This window comes from Mytilus galloprovincialis, chromosome 9, assembly GCF_965363235.1.
Source record: "Mytilus galloprovincialis chromosome 9, xbMytGall1.hap1.1, whole genome shotgun sequence".
NCBI classification, from domain to species: domain Eukaryota; kingdom Metazoa; phylum Mollusca; class Bivalvia; order Mytilida; family Mytilidae; genus Mytilus; species Mytilus galloprovincialis.
The window spans coordinates 39,735,811-39,754,779 of record NC_134846.1 but is presented as its reverse complement, the minus strand read 5'-3'; the positions used below and the strand labels follow the sequence as shown (position 1 = coordinate 39,754,779).

General features: G+C 32.3%; 1 long non-coding RNA gene across 1 annotated transcript; it reads left to right on the top strand.

The window, feature by feature from the left end:
• The first annotated feature begins 15,084 nt into the window (after positions 1–15,084).
• LOC143046792 (uncharacterized) lies at positions 15,085–18,339 on the top strand. Its single transcript, XR_012969282.1, has 3 exons — positions 15,085–15,268; positions 15,882–16,045; positions 18,047–18,339. It is a non-coding gene; the product is annotated as an uncharacterized LOC143046792 (long non-coding RNA).
• Positions 18,340–18,969: the final 630 nt, after the last annotated feature.

Below are 18,969 nucleotides of genomic sequence, written 5' to 3'. Positions count from 1 at the left end.
ATCTATCTTTCGATTTTGTTGTTTGAACAATACCTTCTGTTTTCATATGTATGTGGTGTATACATTATTAATATCAAGTCCTAAACAAATAGTGCTAAGATCAGTTATTCAAAATTGAGAAACGCTCGTTTGTTTTGATATGACTTTTATACGGATTAGTGAATTTAGTATCATGATACAAGGACAAACGTTCAGCTTTTTGGGATCATGGAATCAGGTGGGTTTTTTAAATTTTATATTTCACATACGGCCTTGTACAACATACAACAAGGTGTATGTTTTGACATTGTTGAAGTTAGAACAGTACCCTATTATTGTTGTCAGCCCTTGGAGTATTGTATACTATGGTAATCCTTCCATATCTCCTTATTTGTAAATTAAGGGCATACGGTACTGATTTGATCCCATTATAAAAATTTGAGGAAAATTTGCTTATGGGCTATTTTTTTATTTCATTAAATCAAATATGTAATAAAATTATACCTTCATATGCTACTTTTTAGTAAAATACTTGCTCAAAATTCGGATTGTGGAAGTATTTTTCCTTCCGACACAAATGCGTAACTTGTTTGTTTTAAAAAATAAACCATTTTTTTTTTATGTTAAATTGTTTGCAATATTGCTTTTATATAAGTATCTTATAAAGCTATGAAATGTTTTGTTTAAAAATAACTCACATTTATCAAATGTTCATGAATGTAGAAAAAAATAAAATTTTTGCTGTATACATTTGTATTTATCAAATTTAAAAAAATGCATTTTTGACTTTTTAATAGAAATTCGTACAAATAATCTTCATACATAATCAAACCGAATGTCATTTTAAAAAAGAGAGGTCCAACAACTCGTTCTCAAGTTAGATAATCTTAAATGATAAAAATCAGTCGAAATATGTCACAGTTTTACGTCGCGAAAAAAACATTTTATGTTAGTAACGTCGTTACAATGTACTTCCCCTGTATCGTACGCCTTTAATTAAAACACAATAAAATAGTAAAGATTTTATATATAAATAACCTTTTATAACAGCTAAAAACAAGGAATTAGAGATAGTTTTTAGGACTACCTTCCAAAAACAACCATATTATAAACTTTTTTTTTTTTATATTGTTACACTCTGCTCATCAGTATACCCTCTTGCTTAATGTTTTTGTGTGCTGAATTGATATAAAGCTTTTTGGTTATATAAAATGTACATCGGTGTTATTTCATGTATTAAGTATCATTTAAAAACATTTGTTAATACATAAAAATTCGATAGATACTTGAGTTCAAATACTAAGATGAAGGATGTATTTTGTTTTTTAAGTATTACTGTAACATTAGTTCTGATCAATTTCGCTAACCGAAACACAGTGCAGTAATCTATCCATAAAATGCCACGTTTCAATTAGCTTAGGGTGTTTGTTTTTCTGTGGGCAACATTCCGGTGTACTAGCACAATAAAGTCCTAAAATTGCAACATTCACATACACATATTTAGGCCTACGTCGGTTTCTACAAAATATTTGGCAACTGCAACCACAAACTCATACACAATTTGGTATATTAGATTGATCCGCTGTGTACTTGGCTGCTGGTGTAGTACTAGGAAAACGTTGCTGCCGCTTACTGTCGTATGCTGTTTTCTTTTATTTTATGTATCTTCTACTCTATTTGCACAATTGATTTTTATTCGTCATCTTCTTTAGTTATTTATTATTTTATCTTTCAAATTTGTTCTCATTTTCATTTATTCATGTCATATTTTTTATATTAATTACTCAAATTATCTCAATTGCCTTATGGTAAAACAAATTTATTTAAATGCCAAAAAATGCACAAGCCAGGGGCAACCATGCTAGGGCTGAATAGTCAGTCAAGGTGGCAACAATCCAATCATCATCATATTAATGAAAATTACACTTATTTCACATGTGTGGTTCATAAACATGTACTTTTGATTTGTTCTTTGATATTATATATTGACTAAAACATTTAGACGAAGTTGGATTTAGTTGACTTTCGTCGTCAAATTGCAATTCAGCAAACGCTTTTCTATCGTTGCAAGATAAAGCAACCTGTTTACCAGTTGTGGATCTGTAAAGTTACATGTAAAAATCAACAAAATATTTATTTCGTGATATGATATACTCAATATATATGAAACATTAAAAATCACATGCACCTGACTATTTTCCCCAAATTTAATGAGATTGAGTGAGTGCAAGAGCTCAAGAAGTTTTTAGCAAGAATAGTTCACTATTGGCACCCGTTGCTTGGAAGATATAGACCTTATGGCATTGTGTAGTCAATGCAGACAATATAACATGTATGACATGACAGTATTACGACACGTAGCTTCAAATAAAGGGAACCGTGGTATACCGTTGTTCGAAATTCATCAATCGATTTCGAAAAAACAAATCCGGATTACAAACTAAAACTGAGGGAAACAAATCAAATATAATAGGACAACGACACAACAGAAACACTTAAATTCAACAAAACGCAACTTTTTACCATTGTCAATTACAAAATTCATATAAATCATTGACGTCTTTCGACATAAATTTAATTATAACTAACATTAACAGTTGATAATCCACATAAAGTGAGAAAATTAATTTAACATTTTAATTCACATACATTACTTTTAAAAAAACAATTGTCAAATTAGTTTTGTTTGAAATATGAGTTTCAGAACAATTTTGCGAAAGTCATAAATAAATCATACAAAAATAGAAAAAAAGAAGTGGTATGGTTGCCAATGAGACAACTCTTCACAAGATATTAAATGACACAGAGAGTAGCATCTATAAGTCAATCATGTAATGGATAAACATACAACTCAACCTTCTCCTTAAACATTTCTATTTGGAAACTAAACACATGGAGTTATAAACCAAGAAGGATGACCAAATTTTCCTCTTTTTCAGACATATACCGCAGTTCATCAAATACTATACTTGTATTCAATGGTTCTTATGTTTTTGAACACTTCGCATACAATTCTAGTTATGCGGTCCGTCCGTTTGTCCATCTGTTCGTCCTTTACAAACTGGTAAAATTATTGGTAAAGGCAATGTCAAATTTAAGTTTAATGTAGTTTGTCAATATGATGTGGTCTCATTATTTTGAAACTGATCACAAATGTCAATTATGTTGTTACATGTTTGTAGTATGTATGTCAAATTAGGGTTTCTTATTATTGTTAATAGTTATCAAAGGTACCAGGATTATAATCGTATACGCCAGACGCACGTTTCGTCTACACAAGACTCTTCGGTGTCGCTCAGATCAAAATAGTTATAAAGCCAAACAAGTACAAAGTTGATGAGCATTTAGGACCCAAAATTCAAAAGGTTTTGCAAATACGTCCAAGGTAAACCCAGCTATTTGTGTACACATTGATCGTGAGAAAGTTTCCAAAGATCGATTAAAACAATAGAAGGTATATATTGTTTGTGCTGACATTTAAAAGTGTTGCAAATCATGTATCGTCTTTACAAAGGGTGTTGTAGGTATTTTGGTTACATGAAAATACATGTTAACAATACCATATTACCTTTTAATGCGACTTATAACACGCACAGCTATGATTGTAACAAGTACTCTTCCGCCAATACCATTTTAGTGCGTATATGTATTTTAATCACACTTGTGTTTGCTTTATGAAGCTGCGTTGATTCATTATTTCTTAGTTTATTAATAAAAACCCAAGTTGTAAAGAAAATATTTTGGTTATTCGATTATTATATAATTGCATTTAACAAATCATAAAGTAGGTGCACCACTGTTAATGCATAGAAAATCTTTTTCAGAAATAGACACTAACATATATATTGTTTATAATTTTGAATAGAGCTGAGAGAATTGTTAAGAAACGTCTTGTCTTTAGTGATCAGATGATCAAGAACTTTTATCAATGAGATTTCCTTGCATTGTTTCATACTTTTGATTTCTACTCCCTCGCAATTGTAGAAGAAATCGACAAAATTATTTGACTTAATTTCTCGTTATATCATTAAGTTGTCAAAAACGTATTTTAATGTTGCGACTACATTTGAGGGTTATAGTAGTGATTCATTCAGAATAAAAGCTAGTGACCTACAGTCTTATTTATTTGAGGTCTTTGATTTACCAAATTGAAAATGAGACCACTGCTAAAGGTCAATGGCATACTTTTTATCAGAAACCGCATAAGAGATGGACAAAATATTTTGACTATTTTGTTAGTCACAATCTGTCGCAACACAGACGTATTGATTTAAAGATATGTTAAATAGTTTTTCCCACTCTTACATTTGCAATTAGCTGTATGGTGATGTGAATCCTTAATAACCATATACAGTAGAGACTTACTAGTAGGTGCTTTTGATTTGAGAACCTTGCTATAAGACTTTGCTTTAAGCTATGTTCAAGAGTTTGACCTTTGCAAAAAATGTATATTTAATCATGATGAAGCTATTCGGTATTCATAATAATGTTGGTCAATATATGACTTTGAAAGTGTTAACAAATACAGGTAGAATGGAAAATTTATATGTTTGATTATCTTGTTTCATTTACATGTTTTAGTTTCCAACTTACCAAAACCTCATTCTTTTTGCTTTATACTGACTTAACGATAAACAAGACATTATTCCACAACGGCTCCTTGTGAATTGTGTTAAACAATAGATTACTGGAGTACATGTACCAAATTTCGAAGTTATGTATAACACATATTTTTACGATTCCTGTTATGGAATATATTTTATCTTGCAGGCTTCAAACAGATAATTTAAGAAGAAAACAAACTTAATAAGTTAGTTTTTTGTTTGTTTTAAAGTTTAATTCAAAAGAAAATTTGTATTGTAGTAAAAAAAACAATACTGAAGTACATTAGCCTGTTCGTCCATAATATCAGCTTATCATAAGTCTATGATCATTAGTACCTGTTTTTTTTTTTTTTTTAGTTAAGTATGTCAGTTATACGTTTTTGCCTAATGTACAAATATATTATCATTCTATTTGAAAGATAATGTGTAAATGAGCATAAAATAATAAAATATACAATAAATAAATAGTATTGTAAAGGGATATGAATTTTTCACAACAAACACACATTGAAAATTTGCTATTCTAAAATAAACATATCTTACATTATATATATATTGAACAAAACTATATACACGTGAATTAATACAATAACACTAAGTGAATAATGTGCATCATCATAACCAGGTCATTCGGATCCTATTAAAGATTAACAATTGTTCCAGAAAATTAACAAAAACTAATGTTTCATTTTATCATGAAGTATCTTAATGGTGGCATCTTGCAAATGAAGTAGGCTAATTTTAAAACGAAAGGTGTGCCTCTCCTTATCGACCTTTTCCTTTTTTCATATGAATCAGAGTTCAAAAACAAAAAGATCAAAGAAGCAGGATTATTTAATTTCACATTACATTCAGATATAATGCTAATGTTCTTTCCATTACCAATCTAAACTTTTCTGATTAAATTCTATGTATATATCCCCCAGAACTAGAAATCAAAAGCCCACTACCTCCGCATCCTTTATAGACTAACACTTGACATCTTAAAACGTTTTTAACCCGCGCCCCGTCTTCCGGGAAAATATGAATTTCATAATCACTTATGCTAATAGAAACTGCGAGTAAATTCAAATCATTCTTTCTGTTAACTTGATCTGTTAAACAATTTGTAAGGCTTTTTCTTTTTTAATTTATCATCTCTAGTGTTATATCTCCTTATTCTATTATAATATCTACCAGCTCTGATTAGTGTTTAGTAAAACTATGAATGTTCACTTCATGTATTATGAACAACAAAATAAATTGTTTTAAAATTTTTTTTTCAGTTCTCTATTTATACTGTATACCTAACAACCAAATCATTTTCATTTCTCTGTGTACATTATTCTATTTGATTGCATTTTGTTCAAGGTTATGTCACGGTACTTTTCTATCCTAAATTCATGTATCTGGTGTTGATGTTATATTTGTTATTCTCATCGGATTTTGTCTAATTCTTAGTCCGTTTCTGTGTGTGTTACATTTTAATGTTGTGTCGTTGTTCTCCTCTTATATTTAATGCGTCTCCCCCAGTTTTAGTTTGTCATCCCGATTTTGTTTTTTTGTCCATGGTTTTACGAGTTTTGAACAGCGGTATACTACTCTTGCCTTTAATCAAAGATCCTAACTGCTTCATATTATATACATGTACATGTCTCATGGGCGATCAACCAATTTTTGCTTTCTTCTTAATTATGTCTCATGTGCAATCAAACCCTCTATTTACCATGATAGTTGTGTGTGTGAAATGTAAAACCGGCTCCTTTTGTTTTCAAAGATAAATATATAATCAACAAAGAATTTGAAATGATATGGCTGCAGTATTAAATGTTTTGCGCAGGCAAGATAAGACAATATGAACGTACAAATCGCCGAACCATTATTTTTGGCAGGCCTGTGCTTCACTGGTAGGCAATGAAAGCTACAATCCTCTACGTTAAATGCTAAATAGAAAGATGGTATGAAAAATGAACCCCGATATGTAGCAAATATTCCCCCACGAACTTTTTGGTTTCCATTGCAGCTTTTTAATTATAAATTTCAAAGAGAACACCTTAAGTTCCAAACTGGGACCAATTCAGGAACCGGTCTTTTTGGTACATTCAAAGAAAACCCAATCTTATCTCTGTGGGAACACAGAAGAATATAACCCCAAATATAAGCTAGCGTACAACATGTACTATGTGGGGGCATGTTCAATTTTCATCTTGCCATATTCCGCCAGCTATACTGTAACGATTATTTATTTTAAATTTACAACAAATTTGAAATGATAAAATACTGAATTAAGTGTTAATATCATTTAGAAATAGTTGAATATGCAAATGTCAATGATCTTGAAAATAAGTCCATTAAACAAGTATTCGATGCGATCAACTGGTTTCTCATCCACTGACAATAAGGCACTGTCTTTTCAAGCTGAGCTGTTAGTCCATTGGCAAGTATATCCATTGCACAACTCTTCTGCATAACTGCATCTTTCACAACAAAACCTGAAACAATTCAAAACACAGCAGCAGAATTTTTCTTATCTTCATTTTTGGTGGTGGATGATGGGGAGGGAGGTTGGAATTTTCGTTAGCTATGTTGGCAGTTTTGCACTTGTTTAAATAACGCATTAATGACGTCACTAAATGACGTATTATTAATGTGATTAAATTAAGAATCAATTAGGATTGATTCCGGAAAACGGAGTTAAACTTTTATTAAAACAGTTATCCTTATATGATAAACTTAATTAATCAAAGATCCGAACTGCTTCATATTATATACATGTCTCATGGGCGATCAACCAATTTTTGCTTTCTTCTTAATTATGTCTCATGTGCAACCAAACCCTCTCTTTACCATATATAGTAAAATGTGTGAAATGTAAAACCGGCTCATTTTGTTTTCAAAGATTAATGTATAATCAACAAAGAATTTGGAATGATATGGCTACAGTATTATTTTTTTTTGCGCAGACAAGATAAGGCAAGATGAACGTACAAACCGCCGAACTATTATTTTTGGCAAGCCTGTGCTTCACTGGTAGGCAATGAAAGCTACAATCATCTACGTTAAATGCTAAATAGAGAGATGGTATAAAAATGAACCCCGATACATAGCAAATATTCCCCCCACGAACTCTTTGGTTTCCATTGCAGCTTATTAATTATAAACTTCAAAGAGAACACCTTAAGTTCCAAACTGGGACCAATTCAGGAACCGGTCTCTTTGGTACATTCAAAGAAGACCCAATCTTATCTCTGTGGGAATACACAAGAATATAACCCCAAATATAAGCTTGCGTACAATGTGGGGACATGTTCCATTTTCATCTTGCCATATCCCGCCAAATGAGTGGGGCATACCCACTCACTGCCAAAGAAATTACCCCTGAAACAACCCCAAATTAGACTGGTTGGTGCCCCGTAAAAGTCCCGACCGAGTTTCACTTGTTATTAAAATAATCAAAATTTAAGACAGTTCTCATAATAATATTAATTTCACTGAGGAAAAACAGCTGGTCCTCCAGATGTCATGAACTTTTCATGTGCTTCTTGTAAATTTGTTAGATAAATATTATTACCAATCTTTGATAAATATGTTCCGTCATATCTAAATAAATTACTTTCTTTAGCACGTATGTTACTGTGCCTAATTGCACATCCACCGATGCTCAAAACTATAGTTTTGACCTAGAGGTTTACTCGTTTACGAGCCTTTTCAATAGTTTGACCACAATTGGCATTGTGCCAGTACCGTCTCATTAATATGTCTGACCATATTTTTTTTAAAGCTGGATACAATGCATGTAACCAAAGCAGGTCACATTCTATATCACTGAATAATTTTTCTGATGTCAATATACCCAAATCATAAGACCCAAGTTGAATAACAAGGAAACTCGGAAGGGGGCGGTTAAGCAACCTTTGTTCAAAGACTCTAGTTAAATCACCCCACTTCATACCCTTTTGACCAATTCAAATCATATGAGCACCTGTATTCTATAGGTCAAGGTGAAGTCCCCCAGGTCTAGACGAAGCTTTTTTATTGGCCCAATATACTATGGATGATCCTATTAACCAAATTGTTTTGACACCTACAATTGATGTATGTATTATTTCAATAAGCTATTGCGGTTTAAAAAGTAAAACCTATAGTTTTAAATGTTCAAACGGATGAATTTTGTGTAAGCATCCGATGTTCAATGACCCCATTTCTTTAATGTTTCGCCACTACTCCTAGCCTTTTTGCTTCAGTTGCTCCCCCGATTCTGAAAGAATGTGCTCTGAAATGTCCATTGATTTCGGAGAATGACAAACTCTTTTGTAAAATAGACGAAAATTGATAACGAGTGAGACTTGATCCATCAAAATGTATGTATAAATTACTGCCGGACGAAGGATATCGAATTTGTAAAAATTGCTTTAGTAAGTGTATGGGACACAGAGATTTGTCGATTTGCTCACTAATAATCAAAGTTAAAGAAGAGTGTAGTTGATCTGTTTTGGAACTACGTATACACAGACGAAGCTCTTCTTTGTGGTCAAATTTGACAACTGAAACGTCAGATATTTGTATAACATGTGCCCCTAAATCAGTTTTTACTTTCCGCAGCTATCTCACTCACGCGAAATATAGCGAAAAAATTTAGACTAAAAGCTGAAGCAAACATGACGGATTAATACGACAAAAACAGACATGTTGAAGTGACTTGATTAATTTCGTAATAAATCAATTGAAATCGGTACCCGCAAATCGGGGTTCTTGGATTTGACCTTTTTAAACCTTATAATGTTTTCCCTACTAAAAAGGATTTTGTACTAAGTATCTGTTAAATCTTGAATCTTATGTTGATAACTTATTCCTGACATATATGTTAGGACAGTAGAGGCTGACAGACCCTTTAATGAAAGGAAGGCAATGTAAAATATTAAATCGCTAAGCGGAGATGGCCAAATATCATGTAAGTTGTATGCTGATCGAAAATTTTTAAAGGATTCGACTGCCGTATTGTATGTTTTCCAGTTTTTTTTTTGTTTCATAGAACTGGTAAGGAGATGATTTAATTCAATTTCTAAAACGTCCAAAGATGGTCTTGAATTGCTGTCCTGTACTGATCTGCTTCTGGGCAAAGGTTTCTGAAACGCTGAAAATCACAACGGGATAATGAATCGGCTATGGTATTAATTTTACCAGGAATGTCTTCTGCTTTTAAAACGATAATATATTTTAATGTGTAAAAAAACTAGATTCCGTAATAAGGGACATAACTCGATTCGACTTAGAAGTTCTCTTGTGTATGATAGTAACAACGGCCTGATTATCCACATAGAAAATGATTCGTTTGTTTTTAAGATGTACTCCCCATATATGAAGTGATATAACAACTGGGAAAAGTTCCAAGTAAGAAATGTCCTTCAATAAATCATGTTCTGCCCATTCTTTTGGCCAACAACTTTGTGCCCATTTCCCCTGAAAGTAAATGCCAAAACCTTTGTTTTGACCCCCGGCACTGTCTGTAAACAGTTCAAGCATATCGTTGGAAGTCCATTAACTATCAATCATGACCGTGACTCCATTATATTGCTCTAAAAAAGAGGTGCAAACTTTAATGTCCTCGCGCATATTACATGATACCCGTATCCTGTGGTGTGGTTTTCTTATGTTACAAGTAGCACAATCAATCTTCGGCAAAAATATCTTCCAGGGGCGATACCTTGGCATGCAATGTTTAACAAACCTATCAGGGACTGTAACTGGCGCAAGATTACCTTTTTTGAATGTAGAAACAGCTGCAAAGTTTGTTTTAAATTAGTCAGTTTTTCCCCCAGGGAGCCTCATTTCCATTTTTAGGTATCAAATTCAATACCTAAAAAGTCAAAATTTCTGTGGGTAGAACGGTTTGGAACCCCCAATCTGAACAAATTTTTTTGAACGTTTCAAGTGTTTCCTGACAAGTTGGACTATTTGCTTCACCTCCTAAAAGGAAATCGTCTAGGTAATGAAGTATATTTGAATTTCCACTGGTAAGTTCCGTAACCCAATGAAGCGCTAATGAGTACTTTATTAAGAGCGAACAGCTGATTGAGGCTCCCTGTGGTAAACAACGATCAAAATAATATTTACCAGTAAAAATGAAACGCAATTGGTCAAAATCAGAAGGTGAAACCCTTAATAAACGAAATGCACTCTTAACGCCGGACTTTGAAAGTTTTCTGGCTATTCCTATATTTTGGACCAAACGAAAAGCGTCGTCAATACCCAAATACTGCACAGAGCAATATTTCTCATCTATAAAGTCATTCACAGAGTTATGTAGAGGATAGGAAAGATTATGAATTAAACGGTAGTCCCCGTTCTTCTTTTCGGCCAACAATATAGGAGAAATGCGAAAAGTTGGCAAAGGTGGGTGGTCAAAAGGACCGGCCATTCTACCTAGAGTAATCTCTTTATTCATTTTTTCTCTAACAAGATCTGCATGAAAAATCACACTTTTTGAATTGTTTGCATTAACAGGTAAACGTGAACCGGAATATTGTAATTTAAAACCAAATCGAAGACCATTACCTTATACGGATAAAATTTTAAAGATTCTTCTACTTCATTTACACAAATAGGGGAGTATCCCAAAGAGTACAACTCGTAATCCTTACCTCTTTTTGCAGGCCTCAATAGGGTGGTTTCCAGAGCACCTGAAACATTTATGTTCAAATTTATATGCTGCCCCATAAGTACATCTACCGAAGTTGTAACCCTTGCATGATGCCATGGGTCTTTGTACCTGTTCTGGTTTAGTATTTTGGATATACTGTGAACCCTTATGACCCCAAAAAGAATTAGTATCTGAATGAGCAAATCGGGGAGGAGTAGAGACGTACATAACACACAGCTCCATGTCTAGTTCTGCCCAAGACGATTGTGGACATCTTGCCTTACGTAGGCGGTACTGTTCATCATATATAGCCCAACCTGAGCCATACCCTCTAGATGAAGCTAATCAACGTTAAACATGTATTTCAGGAACTCTTGCCCTTTATTGGTCCATTTTTCTAGCACTATATCCATAAAGATGATGAATACAGATGTCCATACGTGCAAATTTGTAATTGTGCTCTGTCTTTGTGATGTTATAGTTAATAACTATTTAACATTTAACTGGGAGTCTTTTGCAGATTTAAGTAAAATATTTAAATCAATATATTCTCTAACCCAAATCTTTTCCTTAATTTTTACCGGAATATGGGCACCTACAGAGACAAACACACTTGATGTGTACACCCTGTGCATAACCCCTATTACAATCACTTAAACCTGTATCGTTAATCATACCGGTAGTAGGTTGTCTAGGTACTTAGTGTTGGTCATTTCCGGCTATCACAGAAGCCATATGTTGTCCTGGGGTTTGGTCAATTTCCGGTTGGTCACTGCCACTGGCCACAGAAATACTGCCTATATCGGCCTGAAATGGTACCGTCTCCTTGTCCGCTACTCCTGCTAGTTCTGGTAGTGTACCTTGTGTTTTCTTTTTTTATTTGGTGATTTCTCGGTCATCCCTCTAAGTTTTCATAGTCTTTTTGGTGGCTTTATGTTGCTGCTGAAAATTTTCGTTAGCTATATTGGCAGTTTTTCAATTATTTGAATAACGCATGAATGACGTCACGAAATGACGTATTATTGATGTGATTAAATTAAGAATCAATTAGGATTGATTCAGGAAAACGGAGTTAAACTTTTATTAAAAAGTTTATCCTTATATGATAAACTTAATTATTTATAGTTGTTTTTTCTGAAATTGTTTAACACCGTAATCTTTTTTACAGGTTATGTATCTCATTGTGTCATAGATCAAATTTATTCGTTTAGTGTATGTTCACCAACTGGTGTTTATATGTTGTTTTTTTTATTGCGTTAACTCATTTCAATTCATATTTTATAGTGTGTCTGTCTATGTTGTGATGTTACATTATTGTTTCAGATAAGGGTGAAGGTGAATGCTTATGAAAACGTTTAGAACACTGCATTATTTTGTACCTGTCATTAGTCAGGAACATGATTTAAGTAGTTGTCTTTTGTAGATGTGGTTCATAAGTGTTTCTCGTTTTTCCTTTTTCATATAGTTTAAACCGTTGGTTATCGAAAATGTCTCATTGGCACTCATACCACATCTCCTTATATCTATTGATGGTTAATAGTAATGTAGTACGTAATGCTTTGGTCTTTAAAGGTAAATCTATGAAAACAAATTGGTTAAGATATTCTATACATTTTCGAGTTATTATTAGGTGCGTATTGTAACCGTATTTTAGTCACACCATCTTTCTTTCTTTTATAACACATTGTATTTTGTGGGATTACATTTCAATTTTGGGCCTAAATAGTCAATCAGCATTGAAATTCGTGCGTTAAATCGATTTCATATGTCACGTGACTACATATCATACATGAAATCTAAATCTATTTCAATTCATACCAAAATTGCACGAAAGTGAGTGTTCAAGTATTATACAACAAATTTGGAAATGATAATATTTATGTTCATGTTCCAGTCACTTCTAGGTAAGTATTGATAAATAAGAAAATTAAGTATGACAAGTTACGTTATCAGAGTTAAACTCTTTCTGACACCAATTTTCAGTACAAATATGCTAACATAAAATATTGGACCTGGCATATATGCACTAGTTCGCCAATAAAGAAAGGAGATAAGATTAGTAATTTCGTAAGCAATTTGTACAATTGGTGAATTTACATACTAAGAAAGATATCAAAATTAACTGTATTTATTTTTTAATATTTGGGCAATATGAATATATCACGTTTTTACAACATACTTTACTACATGCCTGAACTCAATCGTTTACAAATAAATTTCAAGGTCAATAAGGATCATGCTCCTGGTGCATGTGACCGTAGATGGTCAAAATTCGTTTATCCAGCATCTGGAAACTAGTTTTCAGAAACTAGGCCAGCGATTTACACCGTATGCATTTTTGTTGATGTTCACGCCAAATTAAAAAACGACATTCTGATCTAACTGATTTTATCTATTAATGATTCAAAAATAAAAAATATATTCAACCAGTTTCGCTTTCAAATCATTTGAATTTCCTAATAGTGATAGTTTTTTTGAAAAAGAAGAACACACTTATGACATGTATATGTTTACACTGATAATTTGTAAAAAAATGAAAATCAACCGTTGTTAAATTTATCTATTACTGTTTTATTATTATTCATCGTCAACACTTATTTTTTGTATAATTTGTAATAAATATGCTCATTGATATTCATAATACTTTTGGTCTTGTACAACATATTACGAAGTACGATAAGAGCTGATAAGAACCTACAATACTGCATAAGTATTGCATCGATACTTAAAATACAATTTTCTGCCGAATTAATACAACCAATTTGATTTGGTCTTGGGTGCAGTATGTGTGTACTAAGTGAACTCTTGCAGTACGACGTAGCGATTTAGATTGGATTGTATAATTAACACTTTTACATGTATTAAACTAAAAGTGAAAAATGACATGCTTCTTTCTCTTCGTAAACAAGGACGTGGTAAAATTCTCGATATATCTATACTTAGCGCTGACTACGAGATGCATAAGTATAATGGCTGTTAAAATATACCTCCCACGTTAATCCACATGTATCGTAACCTATATGCATACGCTATGTCGAATTCGCTGTGTTAAAAAAAACGCTCAGGATAAAATTCGAATATCACGGCCTAGGTCATGTGTAAATTTCCAACAAACGATGGACCTCCATGAATAATTTCTTAATTTACACAAACAAGTGTCGCCTCAATGGTCTGATAGTATCATGTTCATATAGTGTGATGTTCAAGAGTTCGAAGGTTCTATATATCCTTAGTCGATTCATAACACACTCATTGCTACTGGTTCTTCACCGTCGTATAAACTCCATTCAGGAATAAAGTTGTGCAAGACATGTCGAAATGAGAAATAATTAGGATAACACAACTCCCTATGGAGTGTAATGGCTGGTTGAGATTCCAACTAATCGTGTCAGTATAGTCCAAATAAAGGTTTATGTTTATATAACATTAGCACGTAGTTGTCCTTTACTTTATATTCATATAATGCAACTATAGGTGTAAGAAAACAATCATTAATATATGCAAACAAGGGATGAAAGTTTTGCAATTACGGTAATTAATATGTTTGGTAATAATGTGAATAAGTAATCTGACAGTCTTGTATTCTGGAGTTCGACAAAAGTTTTGATTTGTTTCACTTTGAATTGCTAGTGCACCAAATTGACAATTATTTTTTTTATGCGTATCAGCATATTTAATTTGTGGATGGGCTGTTATCTTTTAGACACATTCCCTGATTCCATATTATATCCCATACTAATGACATCCTATGGTATAAATATTTTAAATTGCAAAACATTAGATTTAGAAAGGGAAATAAAATCACACGTTTTCTACAAGAACAATAAAGACAGATGTGTCATGAATGCTCTTTTCCAAGTTTTTTTTAATCTTCATGTTTTCCATTTATAGGATTCACGTGCACTGGAACAACATGTTATTATTACGATTCTTTTAACTCTAAGATGTTTACATTATATTGTGCCAATGGATGCTGCAAGACAAATTCATATGATCCATGTTGTCCATACTTCACAACTCCATACACAAAGTACTATTATACGAACACGTATATATCTCATACAATGTAAGTGGTGTGCCCATACAGTAGCTATATTTATTTTATAGATAGAAGTTTACTAAGATATACTTCCCTCCTTCACTTGTATATGTCTTTTGGTTAATTTTGTCCTTGGTTTATGTCTCGTTGATGTCTATATAACTTCTTCTTTTATTCATATTCATGTTTCAAAACTGAACGTCGTTGTTGTCAATTATATATGTAATGGAAAGGAAATATGTAAAAAGTATTGCTCAATCCTAGTTTTGTGCCTATACATATGCAAAAGTTAAATGTGCTGAATATTTCGTGAGTGATAATTGGCCTATTTACATGTTATTTAATTATAACTTCTCTAAGCCATTACTCATGAAAGGCAGTAAAACAAGGCAGCTTTCTGTAAATACGTTTAACAAATCATGTGTAGCGGTCATTCACTTCCAGTGAAGAGTCATTGAATCAACGTTTTTGCTTGGTTGACTAATTATTGTATTCAACAAAGTAAAGAAACTGTGAACTTTGTTGAAAAAGGTTAGCTATGTCGTTAGCCCTATAAGCCCTATATGATAAATTATTTTAAGAATTATTACTAATAGTTTGGAATATAAGCAATTATTCATTCTTGTCAAATTCTTTGCAGACCACTTGCTGGAGTTGCTGGGATTGTAATTGGAGTCGGCTTAGTAGTAGGATTATCTATATGCTTGTGTTGCGCATGCTGTAGATCTTCAACTGCAACAAACGGACATGTTATAACAAACCCACAACCAATGGTTTACTATGTCCCAACTTCCAACGAAGTTAGTAAGTGCTTTCAATATTTCATCGGGAATACGACCGAACGTCTAAGTTAATACTGTACTTGAATTCATATTCTAATGTTATTCATATTCGATAAAATGTTGTGTTCGACTACCGTCATTATGTGCTTCTAGAGAACATGCAGATAGGTAAAAATCATTATAGCATCCTTAATATAACTATATGACTTCTTTTAAAACAAATACATAATCATGATTCGCATGAAATATATAAGACAATACTATAACCAATTTGATGTTTAAAACCAATAAAAAACGTGGACAATCAATCGTGATTCACCGTCATTCCGATACCTTAGACCAATTATACAATGTGATATTGCATTATATTTAGGTCTTTCAACCTTTTCGGTTGAAAGACCTATTTCTTTTGTTCTGATTATTATTTTGCTTTTTTTTTTCTTCCGCCTAATTTTTTTCCTTCGCTGTTTTTTCGTTTCGCAAGATGTCGCTTAGATATTTGGAATATGATATCGAACAGTTTATACGCTTTTGAAACCAACTCTGCTTAACCGAATACTTCCCATATAAGAGTTATTACCCCGAACACTGTTTTTCTTGTTTTCTCTAAGGTTTTGCAACCGTATAAGAAAACGACAAATTAATTTTTCCAAATTGCTCGTTATATCCTCAGGATGTTCTGTTTTATTTTGATCGAAGCCGTAAAAATATTCCACACGAGAGTTATTTCCCCTTTTGTATTTAATATAAGTGAAATGTATTTTTAACTGGAAAACCATTAGTGATAGAGGCATAGGGTCTTTAGATTTAAGGTCCTTGGTCCAAAATAATGAAAATGAAGTCAAGATCAAAGGTCAAGGTCATGTTCAAAATTTTGATTTTGTCTTTTTAACTCTTATTTTCAGAAATCATATACAGATATTGACAAATTATTTTCACAAAATTGTTAGTTGCGACATGTCGTAACACATAAATTTTAGTCGTGAGGGTACGTAGAAAATTTTATATCTATTATGAGTCGTATGGCAATATAACTCATTAACAATATAAAAAAGAGGCCTACGGTCTTTTGAGTTTAGGTCCTTGATTAATGACATTGAAATTGAGCTCAAGGTCATAGGTAAATCTAACGTTCTAGTTTTTTACCTTTGCTTTTACCTCATATGTATACATGATAAAGCCATGGGACTTTTTGCATTAGGTTGCAAGGAATGTGACCTTTGAAAAACTAACCGGAAGTGACCTTTTGTAAACCGGAAGTAGCTATTTTTGTACTAAATTAATGTTAAAGTATATAGAACCATATATTTTTGAATTCAGTGGCAAGTTAACTTTTAAACAATACCGGAAGTAACATATTTCGAACCGGAAGTAAACCATTATCTCCCTTATTTATATCTTTTTGTATAGAAACAATATATCTTTGGAATCAGCGTACAATAAGCTGTCCTTTGACGCTGAAATTGACATTTAGAACCAGATTTTAATATCATCATATCAAAAAAGATGCTAACTGGTGGAAAGACCTTCAACTGTTTTCTGAACAATTGGTTTTTAATTTCATTTGTGATCTTTTAATGAAACGTTGCAAATTAACAAGTTAATAATACATGTAACAGATAATCATATCATGCTGCTGTGCAATTCCTTGGAAAACGTTTATAGTTACAAAACACTATAAAGACCCTAGTGTTACTACAGTCACATACACAAGAATTGTTTTAATATATCAACTTTCTTTTTAAGTCATTCATGTGAATATCAACAGGTTCGAAGAAAATCGTAAAATTGCACAATAAAAATTAATTCAGAGAAAGCACTTTATTTATGATCATAAGCAATGGTACATAACAAACAGTGGCATAGATTATATAATTTACAGAGCATAATCAAAATGACTGTGTTATTGTGTTATACACATATATACTTGTGCCAAGATCATATAAACAAATTGGTCGAAAAATTGCTTCATTTTAATAGTGCCACTACAGTCCCTTACTGTTTTACATTGTGTTCGTTGCAGGCTCACAGAGAAACACTCAACCATGTGGATTAAATGACAACAGTGGATTCATATTGATAATTTCCAGGATCGGTAAATCAAAAGGAACTCCGCAGACAAGAAATACATGTGTTGTCCCCTCTCTGAAAAACAATATGGCTGTATATCGACAGCATTAATTGGATTCGGAAATGTTCTTGAAAAACCATGAATTGTCCTGTTGATGAAAAATCTGTGTATTTAAAAAGCTAGATTTATTTTTTCATAACACTATATTTTAATACTTTCATAATTATAATATTTTAAACTTCTTTTGCTTGTTCTTGTCCTTACAGTTTATTACATATTCACCTGTAGTTTGATCTGTCTATTTTTAGTTCAATTGGGTGCACCTTTTCAATCAACTTGCTGCAGTTGTGATAGATAATTTAAATCTGTATTACTTATGATCTGAAACAATTTACAATTTACACAAGTTGAATTTATAAAAGAAATAACATACTACACATTACATATGTTGTTTAAAGTTTGCCTAATGATTTGCATTTGCGCTGTTTTCAGATAAAACAAAAATATATTAATTTGTGGCGTAACTGTTTTCTTGTCTATTGAAACGAGTTCCGTTTAGATCTATAACGACATAACTTGCGGAGGCTGGTGTTGAGAATGTTTTGTATTGGTTACTACTTGTTTAACATGGATCAATGACAGCATATTTGTTGTCTTACTTTGTAAGATTTTAGTTTTTGAAATTTCTGTCATTATTTTAACGTACATTACTTTGAATTATCCATGTTAATTTACACCACTTGGTCGATGCCACTGCTGGAAGACGTGTTGTCCCTGTTGGTATCATCAGCCCAGTAGTCAGCACTTCGGTGTTGACATGATTATCAATTAAAAAAAAACTAGTTGAAACTTTTATAAAAGTATTTTTGTGATTT